This window comes from Vitis vinifera, chromosome 9, assembly GCF_030704535.1.
Source record: "Vitis vinifera cultivar Pinot Noir 40024 chromosome 9, ASM3070453v1".
In the NCBI taxonomy this organism is placed as follows: Eukaryota; Viridiplantae; Streptophyta; class Magnoliopsida; order Vitales; family Vitaceae; genus Vitis; species Vitis vinifera.
This window is the reverse complement of record NC_081813.1, coordinates 10,519,949-10,530,028: the sequence shown is the minus strand read 5'-3', so window position 1 is coordinate 10,530,028 and position 10,080 is coordinate 10,519,949. Positions and strand designations below refer to the sequence as shown.

Below are 10,080 nucleotides of genomic sequence, written 5' to 3'. Positions count from 1 at the left end.
CAAAGCTAGGAATAAATAAAACCTGGACGCGTGCACACTGAAATGGTTATTCATGTGGATTTGCAAGCATATGGGAGATAACAGCAGCGGAGGTGCATAAAGGACCCAAAAACATCTAACAGAATAGCATTCTAAAGGAGAAAACATGTAGCTCTCAATGAACATACCTGGAACGTCTCTTGGAACCAGATTTAATCATTTTCCAAGCACCTTCTTCCTCATCTCAGCTAGTTTTTCCTTCCAAGCTCAGCCGATTCTACTCCTAACCACTTCCCTAGCTCAAATGGTCTTCTCTCTAGTTATCATCTCTCTGAAGTCTCTGAAAAGCTCCCTCAACTCTCCATAACAGCTTTCTCTGCCCAGCTCGGGTTTTCCTTCAGCCTGCTTCTCTCTCAATCTCATTCTCTGATTTTCTCTCTTTTCTCTCAGTTGCCCTTCACCCCGCTAAAACTCCTTCTCCTCTTCCTTTCTTCAGCTGCTGTTTTTCTCTTCTTTGACAAGCCATCACCAGCTTTGCTGTTCACCCATCAGCAGCATGGCCTCTTCCATCAGCAGCATGGCGTCTTTGCTCCTCTCCATCTGCACGTCTCATGCTGACGACATCCCCTCCAGCTGAAAAGGGGCCCCCTCCCTTATTTCAAAAAGAAATACAAAGAAGTAAAGAAAAACTATCTCCCCCGGGGCCCTCACTAAAAAGGGGTCTACACATATCTTACACTAAAAATGATGAGATAATATGTATAATTGTATTATTTGCATTGAAGAAATAAGTTTTCTTTTAATTTAATTTAGAAAATTATAAGATTATGAAAGTTATAAGTTGAGAAAATAAACCATTATATATTTAAAAAATTGAAAATGTAGAAAAAGACTTCCCAAAAATATAGACTTGGTAAAGCTTGTTGAAATTGACTCTTTTAATTTTTTTATTTTTTTATTTTAAATAGACAAAGGAAAGATAAGTTTTTGGATGGGAGAGGTGGTTTTAGATAATGGTGTTCAATAAATGAACCACATTCCTCTACCAATTTCAAGTTTTTCCAATAGGTTTCTAATTTGTTAGACCTTTTAAGATTGGAATATGGAATATTAATAGAGAGAAAAAATATAGGACAAGTGATAAAAAAGAAAAAAAAAATCTATTAATCTGTTTTTTTGTTAAATTTGATTGTTTACACAAATTTTCAAAGATATAAAACCAAATTACTATTATAAAAAGATATTTTTCTATTCCATACCACGAGCATTAAGTACAAAAACTCAAAGATAACAATATAAATAAAATTAAAATATTATTTATTCATTAAAGCAATATCTATTCTTTAAAGCAATATTATTTATTTTTTTATATAGGGAGAAACCAATTTTTTAGCAATTCAATTTTTACATTTACTTTTTAAGATATAATTTCAATTTTATGCATTGTCTAATTTAAAAAGTTATCTAATAATACTAATAAACGATGGATGAATTATCCAAAAGAATTTAAAAAAAAATAAGATTAACAACTAATATTTTATTCATTAATTATAAATTAGACGGCATGAAAACAATACATAATAAAAGAATAGATATTATCAAGAAATTAATACTTTGATATGTTTAAAATGACTAAATAAAATTTCCTTTAATCAGAATGTTTCGTCATTTTCTATCTCTTGATTCTAAAATAAAAACGTAGATAGTAAAACAAATATATATATATATATATATATATATATATATATATATATATATGAAAAAAAATGACAAACAATGAAATAGATAAGTTAATTACTGATGAAATCGCAATTCACTATCAAATTTCATGGGAAGTTGTTTTGATGTATGTATAGGAGTTAAAGTAGAAGACATCTATTTAAGTTCATGTAAGGAGTTAAAAGTAGAAGACGTTAATTTAAGTTCATATTGAAAAATAATGGCATTGCACCCACGGTTCTATTTTTTGACTTTCATTTATAATTTATTATTTTAATATAAATATTGATGTTGCTATAATAATTTACTTTGAATTTTATAGGTACTCATCTTATTTCTGAAGTTAATTTTTAGTTTTTTGCATTCAAATAAATGCTTGAAATTAAAATTTATTAAATTAAATTGAGATATGTACAATACTAACAACGTAATATTTGAAAAATAATTTTTTTATGGTTATTAAGTAGTAATGATTTGGATATGAGAGATATATAAATAATTAAATGTTTAAAAAATTAATGTTACTTATTAATTATTAATAATTAATAGTGATCATATGATATTGTATTTGTGTCATTACAGATGAATGACTTTTTTTTAATTTTTAAATTCAAATTTTAAAGATTTAATGGGTTTGAAGGAATGAATAATATTTCAAAAGATAATTAATAATTATGAAAACTTATTATTTTAAATGGACAAAACTTTTGCAAAATATTATCTTTTACCATATCCATGACAATTTTCTATATATATTTGTTATTAAAAAAAAAGGGAGTTGACAAAAAATTATTTCCCAAATAAGTTCTGAATTTTATTGGATTATTTGATATCAGAAAAGTTTATGAATTTAAAATAATTTTTAATCCAATTTGGTCAATTTTATTAAGGTTATTGTAGACCCCCATTTTGGGGCTCGGTTTCTCATTTCTATGCAGCTTGTGTTGCCAAGTGTCGCAACCCTAAGAGACCACATGGCATCTCTTAGTTGGCTACTATGGAATCAGACAATGCTTTTTGGAGGAACAATCAAGGGTGGACACCTGTAAAGGTTGTCTGGCCGTTAGGAGAGTGTTTTTGGCTGCCAGCTGCATGGTAGTGGGGACGGTACCTGGGGCTGCAGGAGGGTGGTCTGAGAGCTGTCGTTGGAGAGAAAAAGGAGAGAGAGAGAGAAGGGGATTTTTCTGGAGGGGGAAGCTGTTACAGAGAGAAAAAAAGCTGGTAGAGAGGAGATCCGAGAGCTGTTGGAGAGAAAAAGGAGAGACATTGAGGAGAGACATTGGGGAGGGGCAAGCTGGAGAGGAGCAGAGAGCTTTAGAGAGAGGAAGCTGGAGGTGGATTCTTGAGGGTTTACAGCTTCGGGAGAGCCAAGCGTTTCGGCTTCAAGGGAGGCTTTTCAGGTATAGACTCTGTTCAGTACTTTCTTCATTTTGTTTCTAGGTATCGTTGTTGTTTTTGTGAATGAGCATTGGGTCATAGGTTTAGTTTTTCACTGATTTCCAGGCTAGCTAAGGATTTATGGTCATTATTGTGTTTTTATTTCCTTTTTGGTTTGATTGAATGGTGACTTGATTCTGTTTTTATGCTTCACGGTAAGGTATCTCTGAGTTTATTTCCTTGTTTTTGGTATGAATCCCTGGTCTCTCCACCCTCTTGCAAGCCCATGGATGAAACAATGAAATGGGTCTTCAATCATTATTTATTTTTTATTTTTTTCTTTGTCTTTGAACTCTGTTTTATAAATGCTCTTTTCCCATTTTCTTCTGTTTTTAACTAAATGAATCATGAGAATGTTGAGTTTTGGTTTGAGTGGATGAGCCTGGTTCTTTGAATCACTCGTGGCAACCCTGCAAGTGAGGTTTGAGCAGCAAACAAGGTAACGCAGATGGGTTGAACCGGATAAACCGATTCTAGAATATGGGAAGTTATACACTGGACCAAGGGCCAATATATGAAGGGAGTGAAGCTTATAGACTATGTTCTCGGTGCTGTGCGGAAGGAGACTGAGAATTGTGACTGTTTTCAAGGTTTCCAAGTGTGCCACTCACTTAGTGGAGGCGTTGATTTTGGGAATAGGAACTTTGCTGATTTCAAAGATCAGGAAGGAATACCATGGTCGAATGATGCTTGCTTTCTCTGTGTTCCCATCATCCAAGGTTTCAGATACAGTGGTGGAACCCTATAACGCCGCCCTCTCTATTCATCAGTTTGTTGAAAATGCAGATGAGTGTATGGTTCTTGACGATAAGTTTTGTGCGGCATCTGTTTCATAATCCTCAAACTAACCACTCCTAGCTTTGGTGAGCTGAACCATTTGATCTCTGCAACCCTGAGTGGGGTCACCAGCTGCCCCCGGTTCCTAGGACAACCCCATTCTGACCTCCGGAAACTTGTGCCGTATCGTGTGCTGACAGTCCCCGAAATTTCCCAGCAAATGTGAGGTGCCAAGAACATGATGTGTGCTGCAGACCTACGTCCTGGCCACTACCTCATTGCATCAACTATGTTCAGAGGCAGGATGATCTCCAAAGAAGTAGATGAACAAGTGATCAATGTCCAGAACAGGAACTCTTCATGCTTCGATTTGATACCCAGCATTGTTAAATCAAGTATTTGTGACATTCCACCTAGGGGTCTCTCTATGGCATCAACCTTCTTCAGTAACTCTGCCTCAATCCAGGAGATGTTCAGGCGGATGAACGAGTAGTTCACCACCCTATTCAGAGGGAAGGTTTTCTTGCATTGATACACTGGTGAAGGAGTGGACGAAATAAGGTTCATCGAAACTGGGTGCAATATGAACGACCCTGCGTCTGAATATTAGCAGTACCTGGATGCAAGTTGATCAGAATGTCCTCAGAAACCGTGATGATTGTGAGACTGGAAGACTTGGGATATGCTATAAAACGCTTGAAAAGGTCTGTATGGGGATTTTTATGGTGCTGATGGGTAAGGATACCGTGATAAAGCGCACCATTAAGTCATGCAAGGAAGACTTGGAAGTTTCAGGAACATGCAATCCATGAGACATGTGGTCGTAATTCAAGTGTTAGCTGCCATTTCTTATCCATGTAATTTGCATGCATTCTCTAGTTTCCCATTACAAGCTTTCATGCCTATCATCACTTACATGCATAACCGTTACTCACTTTCTCTCTCTACACCACCACCCTACCCATGACTACACCTATCAACCCATAGCCCGTCTTTCACATTACATATGGCTGCCTAAAGCTCCTCCAAATCATCCACTCATATGCTTGAGCACCATGCAAACCAAGCCACCATATCCCGGCCATTATCTATACCCATTTCTTTTACCTATCACCTTTCTCATTCTCCAAATTCACATGTCTATCACATCACCACTAACCCATCACCCATACCCATCATCACTTTATTTCAATACCTGTTAACCCACGTTCCATTCACTGTCACCTCCATTTCGTTATCCTCTCAGCCTTCACGTTCCACAATACCCATTTCCCGCTCATCATTTCTCTATCCCCCCCACATGTATATCGTTCATGCACGTGACTCTCTATCCCCCACAGTAGCTGTTACAATAGCGGCTGCTGCTGCTGCCAAGTTAAGGAAATCATCGGGCATTGTCTGCTGCAGCTGCTGCCAGCGCATTTGCTGGTGAGGGAACAACGCACATGCCTCAGTGGTTCAGCCTCTTATCTGCTGATAACCAGGGGTGGAGGCATACTTCCATGCTCAGTTTTGGTGGTTGAAAGTGGTAGTGAAAGGGATAAGAAGGCTTCCTTGCATTTTACTCATGCATTCAAGCCACAATGCTGGTATTTTATTGGTCTGGAGCGTACTTGCAAGCTTAGACTGGGGCCAGATGATGGCTTTATGTACTGTATGGAGCACCTTGAAGAAAATTTGGATGATCGGTTAACAGATGAATTTGATAGTTACTTAGATGATGACAAACAGTATGCGTAGGAGTCTAAAGCTGATGGAGCTTTCGCGGTTTCTGAGGATGTATGGCATGAACCACTTGGACGCGGAACTGGGATCAAATTTGCCTCTCAGAGAAGAAGCTGTGAAACTTGGACTTGCTGCTGATAAAGAGTTTCCAACTCTGGACTCATCCGCCTTCGACAAGTTTGTGCAGTATCACTGCATGGCCACCCTTTGACCCAAGGGCCATTTCCCATCTTTGACTTCTTAAAAATAATTTTCTTTTAAAAAAACCCTTTTCTTCAAATAAATTTTTGGGTTTTAGTCTTTAAATAACCCCAACTCTATTCTTTTCTTCTTCCTTAGAATTTTTAAGTTCCAAAAGTCCTATTTTCAATAAAATTTGGCCGCCATTTTCTTTTTGGCGAGCCACTTTCGAATTTTTCGTGATTTTAAAATATTTTAAAATAAATATGAATTTAAATTCCGTAATTCCGAATAATGGAATTTATGGAATTAATTCATGCAAAAATAAACGGGCTTTGGTGGGGGCCCAACATCAAATAAAATTTCTCTAAAATAAAAAATGAATTTTGAGTGAAGTGTCATGCGTGCCTTTGATGATTTTGTACTCGATTTAGTGACACGTGAGCTATATTTATGCTCTTTATTTTGCACTAACCCTCTCTCTTGATAGCGCATAGTGGCTCGCTGCTCAGGTACACACTCATTCCCACTCTGGTTAGTTTATATGCATTTTCTAACTCTCATATGTGCATGATTGATTCGAGTATTCATTGATTTTCTCATTGATTGCTACGTCAGCTTCATCCTATCAGTAGAGACCCGACTTTAGGGACTTAGAGGGGTGCTACGGTCTTTACCGTACCTTCCCGATGAGTAACCTGACCCCCGAACCCGATCCGGTTTTTCACAGACCACCTTTTCCAAAATAAGTAGTCACATTTAGGGTTTTTCTTTCTTATTTTGTTTACCCTTTTAAAATAAAACAAAAATAAGTGGCGACTCCAAGTCAATTTTTAATCAATAAATAAAATCAATTTTTGAAAATAAAAATCGAGCTCGCCATCGAGTGGGAAACGCATCGAGCCGAAATGCGGGGTCCACAGTTATATTTTGAATAATTGTTTTCATTTTTACCAAAGTCAATGATATGAAAGATAATATTATTGTTGTAAAATTTTTATTAAATATTAAAAAAAATTACCATTCAGTGTGCAATTTAAAAAAAATAGTTTAATAAAAATATTTGTGTACATGTATAAGTGATCTTGTTAAAGTAACTTATAACTTTTAAAAATTATCCTATTTAAAAACTAATCTATTAATACTAATAAACAATCAATGAATTATCTTAAATAATTAAAAAAAAAGATTAAACACTATCACTTTGTTCATTACTTATAAATTAGAAGGCATAAAAGTAATATATAATAAAAGAATACATATTATCAACAAATAAATACCTTGATATGTTTAAAATAGGTGGAAAATGATTTTTTTCAACCAGAATGCTCCATCATTTTCTACCTCTCAAGTCTAAAAATAAACATAGATAAGGTAAAAACCAACATATGTTAAAAAAAACTTGAGAACAAGAAAATGACAAATAATGAATCAGATAAGTTCATTATTCGAAATGAAATGAAAACTTAGTTATATATATATATATATATATATATATATATACATATAATATCAAAAGACTTAAAAGAAAAAAAAAATATGAATAGAACTAATATATTATAACTATATATGAATATGTATTTCTTCTTAAATATATCAGATAATAAATATGAATATTATGTAATCGCATGACAAAAAACAAAAACTTTCTATTATTTAGTATACATGAAAATAATAATAATAATTAGTTTAATAAAAAAAACATATCATTCAGTGTGAAAAAAAAATTAGTTTAATAAAAATATTTGTGTACAAGTATAAGTAATCTTGTTAAAGTAACTTGTAACTTTTAAAAATTGTCCTATTTAAAAACTAATCTATTAATACTAATAAACAATCAATGAATTATCTTAAATAATTAAAAAAATAAGATTAAACACTAACATTTTGTTCATTAATTATAAATTAAAAGGCATAAAAGTAATACATAATAAAAGAATACATATTATCAATAAATAATACCTTGATATGCTTAAAATAAGTGGAAAATAATTTTTTCACCCAGGATGCTATTTTCGATCTCTCAAGTCTAAAGATAAAAACGTAGATAAGGTAAAAACCAACATATGTTAAAAAAAACTTGAGAACAAGAAAATGACAAACAATGAATCAGAAAAGTTCATTACCTGAGATGAAAGCTTAGTTTAATATCAAATTTTATGGGAAGTTATTTTGATATATATATATATATAATATCAAAGGACTTAAAAGAAAAAAATGTGAAGGGAACTAATATACTATAACTATATATGAATATGTATTTCTTATTAAACATATCAGATAGTAAATATGAATATCATGTAATCGCATGATATAAAACAAAAACTTTCTCTTATTAAGTATACATGAAAATAATAATAATAATAAATATTAATAGCATGTAAATAAATGGAAGTCATAAATTCATTTATTATAAAAAGGTGTGAGTGTTTAGCTAGGTTGGCAATTCCGGACAAAATTCCTAAGTGTCCCCTAACTCGGCTTTCCTATTCCTATTCGGACTACTTGACTTTGAAGACTAAGACTTTGCTAAGAGGCCGAGGTATGTAGTCGAGTGTGGAGTGATTGGGTGTGAATCAACCCGGTTTTTAATCTTTAAATGTGTTAGAAAGTTGGGAAAAATGGTTTTTGGTGCAAGGCTTTCATTCCTCTGTTTCTGGATCGATCCAAGTGTAGGGGTGGATCTATCCAACTAATGTTTTTTTGATCAAATCTCAGCCATTAGATTAAGGGTTTCTTTTTACACTTTAAAAACCAATCTTCTCTCATTTTCTAGAGAGAGAGACTGCAGAAAATGGAGGCCGAGATTGAGCTTGGTGCGGACTCCAAGTGTGCTCCAAAAGGAGAAGCTGAAAATGAAGGTACTAGTCAAGTATTCCGGGAAGGATTGGTTGGCTTGAGTTAGGTAAAACCTTGTACTCAGTTTTTATTCTTCATAGTGGAGTTTTCAATCGGTGATAGGCCCGTGGTTTTTGATCTCTTCGGAGGTTTTCCACGTTAAAAAACCCGGTGTTCATTGTCTCTTTCTCTCACTCTATATTTTGATTTATTTTTGAGGAATGTTGAAGCATTTGCATGTGTTTTGCATTTATAAATTGTTGGGAGAGTGTTGATGCATACATTATTGCTTGTGGATGTTTTGCTTTGTTGAAAAGTTATTGGAAGAAAAATTTCTTGACATTAAAATAGTCTAAGGTTAGGTAATCTTTGTTGGGAGAATTTTTAAATTGTTCTACAACACCTATTCACCCCCCTCTAGGTGTAGTTCATTATTGAGATTCACATTTTCAATTGGTATCAGAGCGGGTTTTTTAAAAGAAAAATCATTTTCGGTCCTTGAATCTCAATCATGGAACCTCATCAAGAGGGAGCTTCCATTGGGAGACCACCATTTTTAACTGGTGAAAATTATTCTCATTGGAAAGTGAGAATGCAATATTTTCTCAAAATGCAAAGTGAAAAAGTTTGGAACACCGTTGAATTTGGTTGGTCTCCACCTAAGGTGTTGGATAGAGAAGGTAGACCAACTAATGTTATCAAGCCTAAATTGGAATGGGATAGAAGTGAAAATGAAGCAAGTGAGAATAATGCTAGAGCCATATACTCCATCTTCAATGCCATTAGTACAGATGAATTCCGTAGGATTGCTACATGTACTTCGGCTAAGGAGGCTTGGGATATTCTCCAAGTGACTCATGAAGGAACTAATGCCGTGAAAGTGTCCAAGCTTCAAATGTTGACATCTAGGTTTGAGACCATTAGGATGGATGATCATGAAACTTTTGGAGAATTTAATGCAAAACTGATGGACATTGTGAATTCTAGCTTCAATCTAGGTGAACCCATCTCTAACTCTAAGGTGGTTAGAAAAATTTTAAGATCTCTTCCTGAGAGATTTAGAGCTAAGGTCACCGCCATTGAAGAGTCTAAGGATGTGGATTCCTTGAAGATAGATGAACTTGTAGGCTCCCTCCAAACGTTTGAGATGACTCTTGTATCACCTAGGAAAGCTAAGGGAATTGCTTTAAAAGCTATTAAAGAAGAGTCCCTAAGTTCTGAAAGTGAAGATGATGAGAAAATGTCGGAGGGTGAGCTTACTAAGTTTGCTAAAAAACTCAAGAAGTACATGAAATCCAGAAAAGCCAAGAAAGAATCAAATGATGGTAAAAAATGGAGGAACTCAATTGGAAAAGAGAAAAAGATGGAGAAAGATGTGAAAAAGGAGTTGAAAATTGAGTGCTTTAAATGTGGGGGAAAGGGTCA

General features: G+C 34.3%; 1 pseudogene; it reads left to right on the top strand.

Annotated features, from left to right (window-relative positions):
* The first annotated feature begins 2,600 nt into the window (after nt 1–2,600).
* On the top strand, nt 2,601–5,628 carry LOC100264588 (tubulin beta-1 chain-like; annotated as a pseudogene).
* Nucleotides 5,629–10,080: the final 4,452 nt, after the last annotated feature.